This window comes from Triturus cristatus, chromosome 7 (assembly GCF_964204655.1).
Source record: "Triturus cristatus chromosome 7, aTriCri1.1, whole genome shotgun sequence".
NCBI lineage: Eukaryota > Metazoa > Chordata > Amphibia > Caudata > Salamandridae > Triturus > Triturus cristatus.
The window spans coordinates 1526172464-1526190727 of NC_140590.1; the positions used below are offsets into that span (position 1 = coordinate 1526172464).

The 18264-nt window shown below is 45.8% G+C and overlaps 1 long non-coding RNA gene across 1 annotated transcript in view; it reads left to right on the forward strand.

The window, feature by feature from the left end:
• LOC146812306 (uncharacterized) overlaps nucleotides 1-10144 on the forward strand; it is a 41739-nt gene extending 31595 nt beyond the window's left edge. The window contains exon 3 of the long non-coding RNA XR_014965900.1: nucleotides 9706-10144. This is a non-coding gene — a long non-coding RNA (uncharacterized LOC146812306). The remainder of the gene's footprint in view (nucleotides 1-9705) is intronic.
• Nucleotides 10145-18264: the final 8120 nt, after the last annotated feature.

Below are 18264 nucleotides of genomic sequence, written 5' to 3' on the forward strand. Positions count from 1 at the left end.
TGGCAGCAGAGCGTGTCTTGGGTGTATGCAATGACGAAAATCTATCGATGTGATTGTGACGTCGTAGTGTACCAAAACGTCTCCACAAAGACGTAGACGGAATGTGCTGAGGGTAAAGGAAATATGTGTACTACAACAGGACACGAACAAGGTGAATGAAGTGTGTCGTGTATCTAGGTGTGTGGGGGATAAAGTTGTGTGACATCAGGGTACATAGAGGTACATGGTCCCAGGTCTCTGGGAATTGAACCCATACTCGTATATCAACAGGTAAAACTAGGAAACATGTCAACAATAGTGTAGTAGAATCACAGAGTATTACAAAAAGCAACCAAGATCGTAACGTTCATTGAGTCCTTTGGGGTATATCGAATCCAATTTGTTGATCCAGAAAGCTTCACGTTGTAGTAAGAATTGCGTGTTGTTGCGCCCTTTGATTAAAGGGACTTGTTCTAGAATGAGGAAGCGCAATTGGCAAATCTTGTGTTGAAGAAGATCGAAGTGATTTGCAATAGGAGATTTCATCTGGTGGGTACTATCACATCGATAGATTTTCGTCATTGCATACACCCAAGACACGCTCTGCTGCCACCGCATTGATATTTTTCTCGTTATCTTCTTCATACATGCCGGTTTTGACTCGTTCGGCATTCTTATCTTCTCATTTACATTTTCTACCATGTATTGTTCTTCGAACTACGAGTCTGTTTTCCTTGCAGTTCCTATTATTGTATACGCAAGACGTATATTACTTCCGGCTTGTACTTTCACCTCGTGATTGGACCGTAATACTGCATGATGCACCTATCCTTTTCCTTCACTTACACACTAATCGACGTTACTCTCACTAGCATGAGTCCATACTATTGGTTGACGGGCTCCAGCCCTATCTTATTCGCTACGGCGATTACGTGACACATTTAAATTCAATTCGCGTTGAACACTTAACAAACTTCTGAAACGCCGCAACCCCGTGGCACGACAGCCTTTACCGACCCGGTTTTTCTGCATCACGTAAGTGTTTCACACAGTACCCGGTACTTTCATGTACCTTTCAGTCCTTTTTCACGTTAGTTCAATGTTTACCGTATTCACGACCGAGCATTCTTGGTTACCGAGTTCTAACACAGTTGTTGTTCTTCTTGGCACTGGGGTATTTCTTCAGCTCTTTGAATTCACGAATTTACCTCACTTTTTGAGATATTCCCTGAGTTTTTCACCCGCCTCGCACACTTTGGATCTTCTTGGTTTTTACTTACGCAACAAAATCGCAGCAGACACCTTGTAGTCTCGTTTTGGCCTCAACTTGCATGTACCTATCCAGCACTGTTCGTCACTCTCTTCATCCACCAGCACTCATTCTCATACCGCAGGATAAATCTCCACTCAACCCATTAAGACTTGCTTTTCAGTTTCCCATTAATGTTTTCAGAGCTTGTATTACTTAGGAATGTATAGATTAAAGCTGCTTCCTTGTATCCTCTCATTTTTAGTGCTGCCCCTGATGAAGGGCCACATTGGCCCGAAATGCATTGGGCTACATCGAGTTATGATTGAAATATACTCGTCTGTGATGTTGGAATATTTTTGAAGAAACGCCTTCCTAAAGAATTTACTGGAATTATTTACATGAATAAACTTACAATCACCATATCTACCATCGCATGATTGATTTCTCCACCGGAGTGCAATTCGAGTGACACGCTCTTGGTCAGAACGTGCTTTCACCTCCAGGTTCCATCTCATCATTGGAAATTAATCTCCTTTCCCGGGTGGTAAAGCACCCCCTGATTCATCTATAATTACCGAAAAAGATAACCATTAGGGTGAATCACCAAAGCTTTTGGCATCATCTGTGTATTACTCTACAAAATTGATAAAAAATGCATCACACCTTTACTTGTTATCAGTAGAGAGAGTCTCTATTCCATTCCTCCAAAATTATCTGAAGTGATCATCCCGTTCACGGAACCAACGTTGAATGCACATCTCAGTGGTAGTTATTCCATACCACCATCATACTGACCTATTCAAAAACAATTATTGTATACAAAGATGTAAGTCCCCCGCTTTAACAGACCTTTCTTCTTCGTGGCTCCACTCAAGAATGGCACAAAAGCGAACATCCGTAAACCTAGCTATCGGGTTCAAATAATATAAAGGCACTGTCTACCAATCCGCTTTTTGTATAACACATTCACCCACTGATTCGGCCAATCATCTCGCTTAACCACCTTTCCATAGCTTTGAATACAACTTCAGAGAGTTTCCTCTCTGGTCTGATCCAAAGCCCTCAAATCAGAGAGCTTATGTGCGCTCCTATCTATGCCTCTGTGTTAAAATGGAAGTGTAAAATTGTGTAGTACACAAAAATTCCAAAAGCGTTTCCACTGGTCCACCTCACATCCTCCAATCGGGGTGTAGTCTATGGCGGAGCTGCAATACAAGCAATTTAAATTTGACAGTATTGGAAGACAAAAGTGAGTGACTTGTTAGTGACTATAACATTGGACAATACATTTTGTTATGACACAGCTTTAGTTCAAAATGATAGCAAGATATAGGGACTCATAGGTATTAAATAATATAGGTATTTTACCCCCAATTGTTTTTTTTTTTTTATAAACATTTTTATTGGCATTTTTGGTTTACTGCTACGCACAGAGTAAAACAACCAAACAAACAGGTCAGTACTGAGCACCACACCCACCCCGCCCGCCCTCCACCCCCCCCCTCTCTCATTACACAAGAAGTCTGTTCCGGACTTATTCTGCGGGTGGCACCAGCATCTTCAGTATACACCACTGTCCGTGCCCTAGGGCTGTACACATCATCCATGAACCATGCCGGTCCCCTCCACTCCACCGCCCCTCTAGAGTCCCCCCTCCAGGCCATGATATCTCCGCCACCGGGACCACACCCTGGTGAATTTTTTGGGGCAGCCTCGTGCTTTGTACGTGACCCTTTCGGCCGCCATGTAGACGTCAAGACCCCTCCTCCACTCCTCCAAACGGGGTGGCGAGGGCGCCCCCCAATATTTTGCTACGTCCCTCTTTGCCACCACCAGAGCCAGTACCAGGAAAGTCAACAGCGGGCGGGGGAGGTCCACATCATGTGTCATACCCAGTAACACTAACTTAGGGTCCTCCTGCAGTGGCACCTCCAGCACCTTACTCAGTTCCCCTAGGATCCCCCGCCAGTACCCCTGAATCTGCGGGCAAAGCCAAAGTACATGATAGAAGTTCCCTCCCTCACTTCCGCACCTCAGACACGACGTGTCCCCTATCCGTCCCATTTTGAACAGTCGGAGTCTATCAAAGTATGTTCTATGCAGAATATTGAATTGGATCAGCCGCAGCCGGGACTTAATCGCCACCTCTCGTGGGTGCATGAGAACTGTATCCCAGTCCACCTCGTCCATCTCACCCACGTCTGCCTCCCATGTAGCCCGAAGCGCCCCCATAGTATCAGGCATATTGTTCATGAGGGTCCGATATGTGAGGGACACCGCCCTTTCCACCATGTGTTCCTGCAGCAGTCTCCCCTCTAGTGGTGCGTATTCGGGAAGAGAGACCGTCTGTAACCCCTCTGCCTGCCAAGCATGTTTCAGTTGCGCGTATTTATAGTACTGCGTGGGGAGCAGTCCAAATTCCTTGCGGAGCACCGAAAAGGACTTCAGCTCCCCCCTCACTAGCACGTCTCCCAGTGTTGACACCCCGATGTTATCCCAGTGCGTGAACCCCTTCAACTTGTTCAGTTCTGGTAGCCACGTGCAGCGCCATAGGGGCGTCTGTCTACTTAGTTTCCTGTCCCAGCCAATCTCCCGGGTCGCCCTTTTCCAAATCGCCAAGGTGATTTTAGTGGCCGTCAGTAACCGTCTCGTACCCTTGCCACCATATAAGTAATAATGATACGAGTGGGCGCCCATGACATGTCTTTCCAGAGCAAACGTCGGGTGCATTGCTGGGGCGTGAGGCCAGTCATTAATGTACACCAGGTGTGCCGCCCAGTAGTAGGCCTCAATGTTGGGAAGCGAGATCCCCCCGCTATACTGGTGCCGCTGCAGGGTCCTTATCGCCACCCTGGGTTGTCTACCTAACCAGAGAAAGCTATGTAGTTCCGAATCAATTTCTCGAAAGACCCGCCTAAGAACCGGATAGTATTCATTCTGGAACGCATACAGGAACCTGGGCAGCGTTATCATTTTAAACATGGCTGCACGCCCCAGTAGCGTAAGCGGCAGCCGACGCCATCTGTGCGCGTCCTCCACGAAATTGGTCAGAACCCTCCCAATATTCCTGTTGTAGGAGACAGTCCGGTCTAGTGTTATAAACACTCTAAGATATTGAAACCCCTCCGTCGTTATCTGGAGCCTGTCTGGGAGACACGGCCAGTCCTCCCGCCCCTCCGGGGCATATAGCACCGACTTATGCCAGTTCACCCTGTAACCCGAGTGGGCACCATACCGTTCTAGCTCTGAGAAAATTATCGGGATCGTCGTGTCGGGGTGTGTAACATAAAGAAGGACGTCGTCCGCATAGAGGGATATTTTTTCCTCCAGGTCGTCTAGCGGACCCTTCCGAAAACCTCGAATCTCCGGGTGTTGTCTGACCCGCGCCGCCAGCACTTCTATCGTCAACGTGAAGAGCAGGGGGGACAACGGACATCCCTGCCGCGTACCCCTGCAAATAGGGAATTCCCCCGATGTGACCCCATTTACCCTCACCCGCGCCCTCGGGTCCGTATACAGTAATCGCACCCATTGGCAGAAGACAGGTCCGAATCCCATACGCCCCAGGACTCCCTCCAGGAAGGGCCAATGCACCGCATCGAACGCCTTTTCCGCGTCCAAGGAGAGAAACCAGTGAGGGTCCCGTCGGCCACTCACCGCCTGTAGCCAGTTGTGCGAGCGCCTCAGATTCAGTCTCGTCGCCCTACTGGGGAGGAAGCCCGTCTGATCCAGATGGACCAAATCTGGGATCACCCTCCGCAGCCGGAGGGCCAGCACCGTCGCCAGTAATTTCACCTCGGTGTTAAGCAGCGAGATTGGGCGATACGACGTGCACTCCTCCGGCGGTTTGCCCTCCTTGAAAATCGGGACGATCGTGGCCAATCTAAGATCCGGGGGGAGGCACCCCTCTCCCCGTGCCCCCTCAAATAACGCCAACAGATGGCGAGCCAGAAGATCCGCCGTTTTTTTAAAGAATTCCGCCGGGAACCCGTTCGGGCCCGGCGCCTTCCCCACCTGCAGCTTGGCCAGGGCCTTTTTAACCTCGTCTAACGTAAGGGGGGCCTCCAGCTCTTTGATGTCTCCATCCGCGAGCGTCGGTAGGTCTAGATTCGCCATGTACTGTAGCGCGTCCTCTTGCGAGCCCAGGTCCCGAGCAGCATAGAATGCCCGAAAGTGCCCTGCAAAGGCTTCCGCGATCTGCGCATCGGAATTTACTAAATTCCCCCATTCATCTCGCACCTGTTCTACCCATCTTGCATCCCTCTCTTTTTTACTGAGCCACGCCAATAGCTTGCCCGACTTATCACCGACGTCCTATAAACGGTGGAGCGTCGCCAACGCCTGCTTTTTGGCTTCTCCCGTAGCCAGATCTCTATACTGCCGCTGAACGTCAAGCAACCGGCGCAGTGTCTCCCGTGCCGGATCCGCGAGGTACTCCCTGTCCAACTGAAGTACGTGACTCTCCAGCGCCTGTAGCTCCCTTTGCCGTTCCCTATTTTCCTCCGCAATCCTAACCTGGACTCTACCCCGCATGACCGCCTTCATGGATTCCCAGAGGGTCACCGGCGACGACACCGAGCCCACATTGTCGGCTAGGCAGACTCTAACATCTGCTCGAATGCCCTTCAGCACCTTCGAGTTCTGGAGGTCCCATGCTGAGACTCGCCACTGCCCCCTCCCCGGCACCCGGGGGGCCATTGTTACCAGAAGGGGAGTATGATCCGACAAGCCCCTTGCTTTATATTCAGCTAGAACTCCCTCATTCAACATGTGTCGCGCCATGAAAATATAGTCCAATCTGGAATACACCTTGTGGGCCCCCGAGAAAAAGGAGTACTCCCGCCGTGTCGGGTGTAACCAACGCCACACGTCTGTCAGACCTAGAGTCTCCGAGGGCCGTCAGAGACCGGTCCCTCCCCCTATCGCCCGTCCTGTCCAGCGCCGGGGCCAGTACATCATTAAAGTCGCCCCCAAGCACTTGCACCGTGTCTGATGTGGCAAGCAGTATTTTCGCCACGCCTTTTAATGTGGGCGCCTGAAGCTTAGGTGGAGCATAGACCGACACTAACGTGTATTCCTTCCGCCGCCACACTCCCCGGACCCCCACCTAAGTCCCCAGTGAGTCCGTCCATGTCTGTGTCACTCTAAACGGGTGTGTTTTCCGGACCAGTATCGCCACCCCTCTCGAACCCTGGGTAAAGCCCGCATGCGCTAGGACCGTGTAGTGACCCCGGGCTAGGAATCCACATTTAGTCCCCATAAGGTGCGTTTCCTGTAATAACGCTACGTCTGGGCCTGCCGTCTTAAGGTATGCGTTTATCAGGCCTCTCTTAATTTTACTACCAAGCCCATTGACATTCCACGTTAGGATTGAGAACCCTTCCTCAGCTACACCCTGTGTTACCTTCGTGGCAGGCATTGCAACTCCATCCGTGTGTACTGCCCCGGGGGCACCTCGCTGGCGGCCAAACCCCGTGGTGTGTTGTGCGTGCCTGTAGTGACCTGTCCCCAACCCCTCCCCGCCCAACCATCCCCAACTGTCCCGTCCCCCCCCTCCCATCCCCCAACATCCCCAAACTGGAAACCCCCAACACTCCCCCGCTCTCACCCCCTCCCCACCTCACCCCCCACCAGTCCCATTCTCCACAAACACAGGACTGCTGGCGGAGTAGGCCTGTCGCCCTCCCTCGCTATCCCACTCGGCGTTAACCTATCACGTGCCCTCTATGTGAACAACACTAGAACAGTCCCAGTCTGCCCGACCCGAGAGCACCATACATCAACGACCAAATGAGAAGACTAACAAAAGATATAAACAAAAAAGGGGGGGGGGGGGTGTGACCACGTGCGTGCTCCATCAGGCAGAAGCTGCATTCAAGATTGTCCAGTCCAGTCTCTCTCAGGAGTGGGAGTCTTGGGTATCAGGCCTCCGCTCCTCCGTAGGATCGGGTGCATCCCGCTCTAGATCTCGGATCGCTACTTCCAGCGGGTGTATGGAGCTCTGCGCCGTCCCTCCTTGTCCTGGCCCGTGGGCCGTCTCCTCAACGTCCTCCTCCGAACTGCCACTACCCGCCAGGCAGCTAAAGCGAGATCCCGGCACTCCAGCCCCTCCGGTTGACGGGGAGTCCCTCTTGCGACGTTGCGGCGAGCCACCTTCCGAGCAGGGCGTTTTACGCAACCTCTTCCCAGTTCTCCGCCCCGACTGTCCCCTGGTCTGCCTGAGTGCCAGTTCCTTGGGACGTGCGCCACTGCCACCCGACCGCTCCCGTCCCTCCTCCCGGTCGGCGGACCGTCGGCTCGTCGCTGGTCATGCCTCCAGCCACTGCCAGGCCTCCTCCGGGTGAGTGAAGAAATGTGTACCTCCATCATATATCACCTTTAGCTTTGCCGGGAAAAGCAGCATGTAGGTAAGGCGGAGTTCTCTTAGCTTCGCTTTGACCGCGTCAAAGGCTCTCCTCTGTTTTTGCACTTCTTGACTGTAGTCCGGGAATATCATAATGCTCGTGTTTTCTATCCGGAGTGCCCCCTTTTTCCGGCCTCCCGCAGGATCAGATCCCTGTCTGCAAAATTGAGCAACCGGGCAATGACGGGACGTGGTCGCGCCCCCACCGGCAGCTTCACCAGGAGCGCCCTATGTGCCCTTTCAATCATAAAGCAGTTCGAGAATGGGGCCTGTGGAAATGTGTTCGTCAGCCAGGTGCGGAGAAACAACGCCATGTCCGATCCCTCGATGCCTTCCCTAAAGCCCACAAAGCGGAGGTTGTTGCGTCTCACCCTGTTTTCCGCATCGTCCACCTTCCAGAGTAGTTGTCGGTGCGATGCCTGCAGTTCCGCCACATCTCTGCGGAGATGGGTGATGGTATCCTCAGCCTCACTGATCCTAGTTTCGGCCGTCTGCACCCTCTCCGACAAGTTGCGGAAGTCCTGCCTCAGTAGCGTGACTTCGGAGCCCACCTCACCGATCTTAACCTCCAGCGCCGCCCTGGACTCCTGAATGTCCGTCCTGGAGGCTTGTATGGCCTCCATCGGCAGTTCCGTGTCAGAACGCGCCGCAGGGGGGAGAGGCGGTGCCCCCGTTTGCGTCCGGGTATAGTCGTCCATAGTCCCCTGACGGGCAGGTTTCTCTGGCGGGGCCTTCTTCCCCATCTCCGGCCGTGAGATCCGGTCCCCAACGGGCCCCCGGTCAGCAATCCGCCTCTAGGTCCCGGGGGGGCCGCGCCGTCCCCCTCCTCCCCCGCAAGATCCCGCCGCAACGTCCATTCCACCCGGCGGCGCCGCGCTACGCGGGCCCAACGGTGGCGGGCCGGTCGCCACAGGGCCCCCCGATAGGATGGGTTTCACCGCCGCTGGCGGGACCCCCGTCGCAAAGTCAGGTACGGCTGCAGCCCGTGCGGGGGGGGGAGGGAGGAGGGAGGGGGAGCAAGGGCCCAGTCCAGCTGCACCGCCCCCGGCCGGGTAGAGATGTGCCCAGGGCCTACCAAGGCCGGTTCCTCCGTGTCGCGACCTTTCCTCCAGCCGGAGCCTCTGATGGCCGTAGGACCGGATGTCCAACCGAGTGTCCCCCGCCGTGCAGCTCCAAGGGCGTCGTACCTGAGGTGTCCGGTGTAGTGCAGTGGTGCGCCTGGTGGATCGATCGCACCGCACCTTACCTCACTGGCCGGCCATGTCCCCCCGCAGTGGCACTCCGATGCGGGCGAAGTCTAGGTCTCGTCGGAGCACCGAGGGGAGGTGACACGCGTCCCAGCCCCCCGTTCCAGCCCGTCACCTCCTACCCGTGACAGGCGAGCCCCCACCAGTGCACTCGGGGCATCCAGGCTGCCTCTCGCCGGTCGGCGCCGCACTCCGTCTGGCCGCAGAGCCGTCCCCTAGGTCTCGGGGGGCCGCCGCCATCTTGCCGCCTCCTGGCCTCGCTCGCTCCTCGGGCAGTTCCTCGCGGGATCCGGCTACAAGTCGCTCCGCGGGTCTTCCCCCCCGCCACCGTGAACGCCTCCTGTCCCGGGGCATGTAAGTCCCGAGTCCTGCAGACTGCCAGATTTAGGTAGATCGCCGGATTCAGAGCAGCTCTACCAGAGCTCTCATGAAGCACGTCTTACTCGGCCATGTCGCCAGCCACGCCCCCTACCCCCAATTGTTTTTAATAGGAATATATTTTTATAATTCAAAATGAGTTGTGTGAATAGTGGCCTGAAGCAAGAAATGTTGAAGCATTGTACATATTGTTTTTAAAGGTTGTATCTAGGCAGGAAAGTGTTGTATATAGGAAATGTTATTTTGCAATAGAATCATGTACATATTGTATTAAGGATGATATAAGAGGACTAGATTCTATGTATGTAGAAAGCATGTAACATATAAGTAGAGAGTCTAGGTGCTTTCAAAAGTTCGATGTGACCTTTGTAAATGAGTATTGATTATATGTGTTTAAGAAGGACATTCAGTTCACAATGGTGATGTATGTTTTTTTAATTTCACAGCCCTGAGGAAGTCCTGTGGGACAAAACGCGTTGGCTGGGCTGATTGAGAGAAAAAGAGTTATCTTGATAAAATGAATAAAAGTTGGATTTTGGAAACTCAATCACAAGACTCGTGAAAACCGAATTCTATGGGATTTTTACCCATTGGATATATCTGTGTGGACTTTCATAATTGCTTGAAAATTGGGTTTAAAAGCAAATGAACATTAACGCTCCTTTTCAAATTGTGTTGCATGTTTAACAGTAGTGGCTTCTAGGCAGTGAGGCTACGAAAAGTAGAGCTTATGAGTTGGTCAGATATTCAGTGAAAATACACTGGTTGAGCATTAAAGGCCCACACTGATTGTGCTTATTTTGTTTTTGTATGAAAACCTAAAAACTACAAATCTGAAACTGACTTCTCCCCATTAATGATCAAACCTAAGTTTTCAAGCATCGTCTCTGCCAACTGTAAGTATTCCTCTGACTAGTTTGTCCAAAGGCATCATAAAAATTTCACCAAAATAAAAGTTTAACTTAATTCCTCCTTTGTTTCTCCAATAAACCACCACAGTATGAAGAGTGTTATTAAACAGCCGCGGCCCGTGGAGGGAGTTCTGTGGGGCGGTAAGGCGGGGCGGGGGAGGGGCAGGGTGGAGGGTTCTAAAAACCGGAATATGAATAATTGCAGGTAAGTAAATAATTGAATAAATAAAACGAATGCGATACAGCGCGCGCTACAAAATTCGTTTTATTTATTTAATTGTTTACTTACCTGTAATTATCCATATTCCGGTTTTTAGAACCCTGCCCCTGCCCCGCCCCGCCTTACCGCCCCACGGAACTCCCGCCGCGGCTGTTATTAAAACACCACAGTGCTGAAGCTATTCCAAAAAATATACAAACAAATTGATACAGTTGTCTATTCCATCTGACAAGTAGATATACTGGTTCTACAAAACTTTGGGAGCAGAGCAAAAAACATCTTTCAAATGTAATGTGACCAACCAATCAATTTCTTATAAAATATCTCTCATTAAATGAGTTCCCTCTACCTTGAAAAGTCTGTTGACTAGAAATTGTTTCAAAGTTCTCAAATTTATCACACAATTTAATCCATGTATTTCTCTGTCACCAGAAATAATGTACCCACGTAATTCTCATCTTTCCTTTTACCTTCATAGTGGGATACTTTTCCTACATCTGCAACACCTCTAAATCCGCTAACTCCCGTTGATCCTTCTGAAACCACATCCCTATTGTTTCCTTTTATTCTTAGAAATAAAATCTTCTTGTTACTGAAAACATTTTCCAACACCAGAAGATTGGTTGCAAGTGTCCTTCGATTCTCTGAAAATGTACTAAATATGCTCACCAACTTAAAATGTAGAAAAAGAAATGTTGTTCCCAGACTCAACTTGTGTATTGTTTGGCATTTTACTTCACCCTCTGCCTCTTTTCCACCTGAAATATGCAGATGGAACCTCTATTTGAACCTGAAACTGTGATGTTTGATAACCTGCCAGCCCTTGTGAAAAGACCAATATTTCCAAATTCTCTCCTTTAAAGAGTTTTGCGCTTTACCTGAAGCTCTGAAGGTATGCACCTGTTTTCCTTCACGTTTAAAAAATCCTTCACCAAATAAGTTTTGCTCCTGAACTGGACTTCTTATTGGCAACATTACCCCACTTTGGCCTGTGCCGTTAGTATTGCCTTACATATTTCTACATTCAAAGCCGAGCTGGTGTTTCCCAGGAAGCAAATCAACCTCTAACTCTATTAAGAATGACAGCCACCCCCACCCTTTTATATAGGCCTCTTCCTCTATGTCCATAAAACTTGCTAATTGATCTGAAACATATTATTACTTATCCTAGCACTGTTTGTTCTCATTCTGACTCCGAAGTAGGTCTAATACACCTAATCAACACAATTGGGTCTCCGGCACTCTGCCTTCATAATGGCCCTTGCATGGGTGTTTAAATGGCTGCAGAGCCACTCTTTTAAGTAATCCCTAGCATGTGCCATGTAAAACCAGTTTGTATCATGGATATGTGATATTGTATTTGGACTCAACATCTCATTTGGATCCTCTAACACGCTTCTGACACTTACCTTCTCATCTTGGTTCATCAAATCCTCCGTTTCATAATATTACTATATCAAATCAAGCATGCATTCATCACAATCTTGATCACCCCATCTTTTATTAGAAAACTGATTAAAAGTCTCCTCTTTCTCTGAATGCTATATAAACTCCTTTGTGCCACTAAAGACACTTTTCCTTTGGATGCCGCTATGGACACTGTTTTAATGGTGCAGCCACAATCTTCCCTCCCTATAATTGTAACCAGTTTCATCCTTATTTAATTCATTTAGATGCTTAATTTTCCGCTAAGTTCACCTTTAACATTCCTTAATTTTCAACCTTCTCCTAAATTGACCAATTTTTTCTCCTCTGAGGCTCCCCTTTTCTCTAGTTCCTTTCAACTGCATCTGTAATTGAACTATTTATCTGACTTTGTACAAGACTTTTTTTTTTATTATACCTACCTCTACCAACTCACTAGTTACATTAGAGTTGATTTCGATTTACTTTATATCGGTCAAAGTCTATAAATGTAGCTAAAAATATAAGAATATTTCACTTTGCTTTAGAGCCAACACTACAACTATCTCAAATAGCATGGTTCACAAAATATTTACAAAATCAAGGCCTCATGAAAAAATTGGTGCAACATTTGAAAAGAAAAATATGAAATACAATACCATCAAGTATATTACTTCCATAAAATAAAAAAATGCATATAACATTGCTTTTGTATAAAAACAGGTCATGTATCCAACAGGAGTAGGTCTATATAGGCAACAAGTCATTAAGAATCTAAAGGTTCATTGTAAGACAGCAGTGTTGCCTAAACTATATAACTGGACCAAAACTATCAACCTCTTCACCCTAATAACTTAGGTAGATCTTATGCACAACAGACGCAGCTGCTGCCTGTTTTACAAATTTGGAGCGAGTAGGCCAATATGATTCTAGGAATTTAGCAACAGAAAACACAATGCATGGTCTGGAATCTGACCTATACATCCTCATGGCCAGCTTGTAATGGTGTGTGCCCAAATATATGCACAGGGGCACAATCCAGGGCCTTTGTTGTCTCTCGTATCTAGGGCAAAAAACAAGGAAATAGTAATCATTTACATCAGCTTCCCTACAGGCAGGGCAGAGTGTACTGCCCTCTTGATGACACCTCCAATTTCTAGAAAAGAACACTAGCAGTGTGTTTGCAGCCTAAATCTTATGTACGGCGACCTAGTAGCCACGCCCCGCGCAGGTAAGAGTGGTAGGGATTCTGATAGACGAGGGAAAATTAATTATTCATTTAATTTTCCCTCATGGTTGTCTGTAGATATTCCCCCCCCCCCCCCCCCCCCCCCCACACCTGGCCTCACCGCTCTTACCTGCATGGGCCTCGGCTACGACCTAGTAAACGGAGGGTCAATTGCGTCAAGGAATTTTTCAAACTTTGGTTCGTACTTATGTTTTAAGAGGAACTCAGCCACTGCTTGTGGGTAGAATACATTTCGACCATTTGCTATCCCAGAACTTTATTAGCACAAGAAGAAGTAATAGACTTTGTTTGTGTTGCCAGAGATCAGGCAATCCCAATTCATATAGGGACTATTATACATATTCCAACCAAGGCAATACAGCAGTACTCCTAGGTAAGCCTAGGATTTATTTCAGCCCAGTTCTATAGGAATCCAGCTCAGGGGTCACACAAAGTCTAAATGTGCATTATTTATTTTCCCCAAGTTTGGCAAGAGGCATTGGGGAAAGGGTGTTGTTTTCTTCTTTGGGAGGAGGATAAATGAGAAGGCCCTTGCCCTTTAATGTCTGATCTTGCTTATATAACATAATATCAACGCAAAAAATATTGGTAAACTGAATATTAACCTACATATCAACTTTACATACTTGTAATGTAACATATAAAAATATAGGGGCCGAAATATCATTACATAAGTATATATAATTTAAAATATTTAACATTATATTAACTCTAAACAGTATAAACTTCAAAATAATTTTTAAAAAAATGTAAATGCCTACAAAATGAAAATACATTTTACGACTTAAAAGATAAAATACAAAACTTTAACTTAAGCAAAAACAGTAATAAACATAATAGCCATAAAAAATAATAAACATAATATGCCTACAAATAAAAGTATTGACTATATATGAAATATATACTAATAGTTAAAACTAAAACACTACATGGGCAATATACAATTAAAATATTAAAATAAAGATGTTACTCAAACATTAAAAATAAAACAAAGGTAACCAACACAAAATAAACTTTATTTGCCCAGCAAAATAATTGTAATATACTGCAGACTTTGATACTAAATACACTTTAATAGGAAGTATTACAATTCTTACTCCAAAGTAATAACATTTTTAAAAAATCCATATAAAAAAATACCTTTTTAAGTATTCAAAAAAAAAACCACTTAATTGAAAAATTACATTACCTCTACAACCTAAAGAATTTTAGAAAAAATATTACATTCTGGAGGCATCAGATTCACTATTTCCGTTCTAACCTGAGAAACAGTAGGGAAAGTGCTGGACTTTGCAGCGTTCAGATTTACTATTTCCAAATCCTAAATTAAATAAAGAAACGACTACTAAATATACATAGAAAGTAAATATGTAACATTTTTAAAATTACGATTATATTTAAAATATTATTTACTGATTAAATCATTAGCAAATGCATATTCATAAAATGCACCACCCTAATACCCTAAAAGCCCTACAACTCAAAAGAGTAAAAATACTAGAAAAAATAATAGTGCACAATAATGTGAAAATTCTACTATAAGTTTATATCGAAGTACTAAAACAATATATTTTACAATAAAAATCTAAAATATCAGCAAATAATTTACATAAACGAATTAACAGGCAAAAATGAACAAATTTAAAATGTTCAAATCATTTCCAAACATTATTTACATATTTAATTTGGCAAAGTAAAATGTATAAAATAAAATATTTAAAAGATATCTATAATATAATAAAATTACTACCACCCTACTCCCGTACAGTGGCGGCTTCTCGAGGGAGTGCTGCGGTGAGGCGGGGCGGGGGAGGTGCAGGGGGGGTAGTAAACTCCGGCATACGGCCCAACGGAGTTAAGTAAATAAATAAATAAAACAAATGACATTGGGCGCTGCAGCGCCAAATCGGCGCTGTAGCATGCGCAATGTAATTCGTTTTATTTATTTACTTAACTCCGTTGGGCCGTATGCCGGAGTTTACTACCCCCTGCCCCTCCCCCACCCCGTCTCACTGCCCGGCAGCACTCCCTCGAGGAGCCGCCACTGCTCCCGTACAATACCAATACCCACAAAAAAGAATCTAGTTTATGCTAGACAGCAATAAATATAAAACACTAAATATAAAATTTGATAAATGGTAGTGTTTATTATATTAAAAATTACGGCTTATTGCATTCAGATAACTTAATCAGTTTAAACAAATATTTCATTACTTCTGATCTAGTTAACCAATTAAATGTTATCAAATTAATTATGGACCGTAATTTTATATATATGGTTTTAAAACTGCCCCCCTACTTACTGACTTACAAACCCAATTATCAACCAGTAAAGAAAACTAAAATGAAATAAAAAAAAAATATTCTTTAAATATTTTCCCAACATAACATAAACTGTAGTAAAATAATTACGCTTTGCTTAACATTATAATAACTGATACGTAATAAACCATAAACTAATTCAAAAATAATATATACAACAGTTAAAAAAAATATTTTCAACAATTTGTTTTATCTGCTATATTCTGTCCTTCGGTAATCTTGACCTTAGTATATCTTTCACCCTATTTTTGCGTCCACAATATTTTTGACTGCAACTCTTCGGTGCCTGGGATGGGAAGAGGAGAAACTGGTACTGCATATTAACCTTGGATTGCACCAAAATTGTTGGTGCAGTTACTGAAGTGGTATGTGATGTTCGCCCAGTGTATAGGCTATTGAAAATATTTGGTGAAATATCAGTGCAACAAACGCAGTTGTTTTCAATTTTCTCTGCACAGTTTAGGATTTTTCCCTTTAATAAACGTAATCTACTCCATTCAAAACAGAGTGGTATGAAATGTGTTCCAGTGATGAAAAGCACTGTAGCCTGGTCCTTTCCACAGCCTATAGCTGGTCCAATGACTGCAGGAAGTGCAAGATGTCCCCTAGTTTACACAGAGAAGCATGGATGGTAAGGAGAGCTTACATCAGAGACTTCAAGTGATTGAGAGAGACAGAACACCTGTGAGGATTGCAACAAAGCACTGACCAGGACTGCTGGGGTATCATGACTCATTCATCCACAGGGACAGGAGAAAGAACTGCAGAGCAGATGAAACAAATAAAGTGCAGTAATTAAATGCGGTGTTTAAGTGAGTTAATGAAAGGTAGTGTAAACTTCGTCGAGCAGTTCAACACACCCACCCAGCCCTTCACTACTGGCATAAGAAAAACAAGCATTGACAAAGTAAATAGGTCTGGCTTGCATTTCGAGTCCTGACAAAACATCTAAAAAAGCTTGTTGCAGCGAACAAAACATAAACAGAAAGCAATTGGTATCTGTACACAGAGCATATCCCACATTATAAAATTAATGTGTGTTGATTCAATGTACTTTGACATGCAAAATAGTCCAACATGCATTGCAATGCTAGCACTCCATAGGAGGCTGAAGGGTAAAACAGCCATAGTAACGCTGTTTATATTTGAGACTGGTTAAGGATAGGTCTTGCAGTATGCTGTGCTGACACGCTCACAGAAGGGCAGCATTTTCTTAGTATGGCTGTATGTGTATAGACAGGAGACTTGCTACTATATTTTGTCTTATCTTGAGCGAAGCAGTTTTTACTCTAGATTGTGCAGTGAATTATACAATTCAGAATGATATTGCTGTCCCTAAATGCAGAAGTTGAGTCAGTACATTTTGGTCATTTTGAAGGCCAAATGGAAAATTGCAACTCTTTTTTTTTAAGGTGAAATTAAGCAAATCATTCATTGGAGCTAGAAATGTAGGGGTGCGTGGAAAGATTTGGCACTAAGAAAATAGTGTGATATCCGACATTTTTTTTCCAACCGAAACGGGAAAAATAGGGATGAATAAAAAATGTCAGATTGGTCTCCGTAGGTACTTAAAGAAAGGGTTTTTCTGTCTGAATACAGAAAACTGGCTGCCTGTGCCAGCCTGACTGCAGAATGTAATCAAGGGCAAGCTCGGCGGCACAGGAGTTCAGATTGGCTGCAAGCAACCATTCAGAACAGATCATACGCATGGACGTACTCAGATTGGTTTTAGCCATTCAGAGTGCTGGGATCAATGACATTTTATACTGACAGCCAGTCCTAAGAGCCCGTATCTTAGCCGTCAATTGGTTGGGTGTGACTATGTAATTTTGCAGTGGTCCATGAACCAGGATGAAATTATTACCTGAAGTGTGCCTTCTTTTTGAGATTGATATCATCAGAAGCGGATATATACTTTGAATTTGACAAATTTGTACTGGGATTTGCTTTGTGAATTGTGGACAAAGAAAGATGTGCCCACTCCTGACTCTCTTTCCCGCCACAATCCCCATCTCCACCGTCACCCCGATTATTCCTCTTTTCCAAACCGTTTTTTTTTTTTTTACTGATGTTTTTGTACTTTTTGTTCTCTAAAGAGGTTGAAACATCCTTAGAAATTCTTCTCGTTCTACTTCTGGAAGGCACTGTTTGTGAGCAGGACTCGCGGTGGGACGATGTAGATCCACATTTTACTCAAATCATGCCCCTCACATAAAAATTAATGCTGGGAGCAGGTTAGTATCATGGGACAGTGACTCTAAATTGCAGCACTGGAAGTATTCTCCATCAAACTCTGGGACTAGGTTGTGTGACTCATCATGCACTTTGGCCTAATTTACCTTTCAGAGTGGCAAATTTAAATGTGTGGTCGAGGTCGTAACCCGTTGCGTGGTCCAGGAAAGTCCCTATTACTGCTTTCGAGATGTTCCGACCACTGCCATAGGTTGTGTAAGGAATGGGTGGGCTGCTCCTCTGTGGTCTGGTGTTTCGGTGTGATCAGAGCAGACTGTGACCACAGTTTGTAGGAATGCTATGACTGCTTCATGATTTTTCAGGGTCACACTGCTTCCCTTTGACATGGAGCACATGGTGTGTCCTTCAGTGGTCACTATCCTTGTTTCTTCTCCTTAGTCATATCTATCACAAAGGGCCATCATGTTCACATTTCACTTTGCACCAATGGGAAAGCGTTTTTTGTAGACCGTGATACTGGTTAAGATGATCAGTGTCGATGTGGTTCTCTTAGGGTGGGTGCTTTGTAAATAGTCTTACTCTGTCCCGGTGCAGGTATGCCTCTCTCTGTACGTTAAATATCAAAAGAGTGCATTGTTGATCATCTTTGCAGTCTTTGACACCAAGGGATTTATTTATTGAGAGCTGCGTGGACGCTCATGTGACA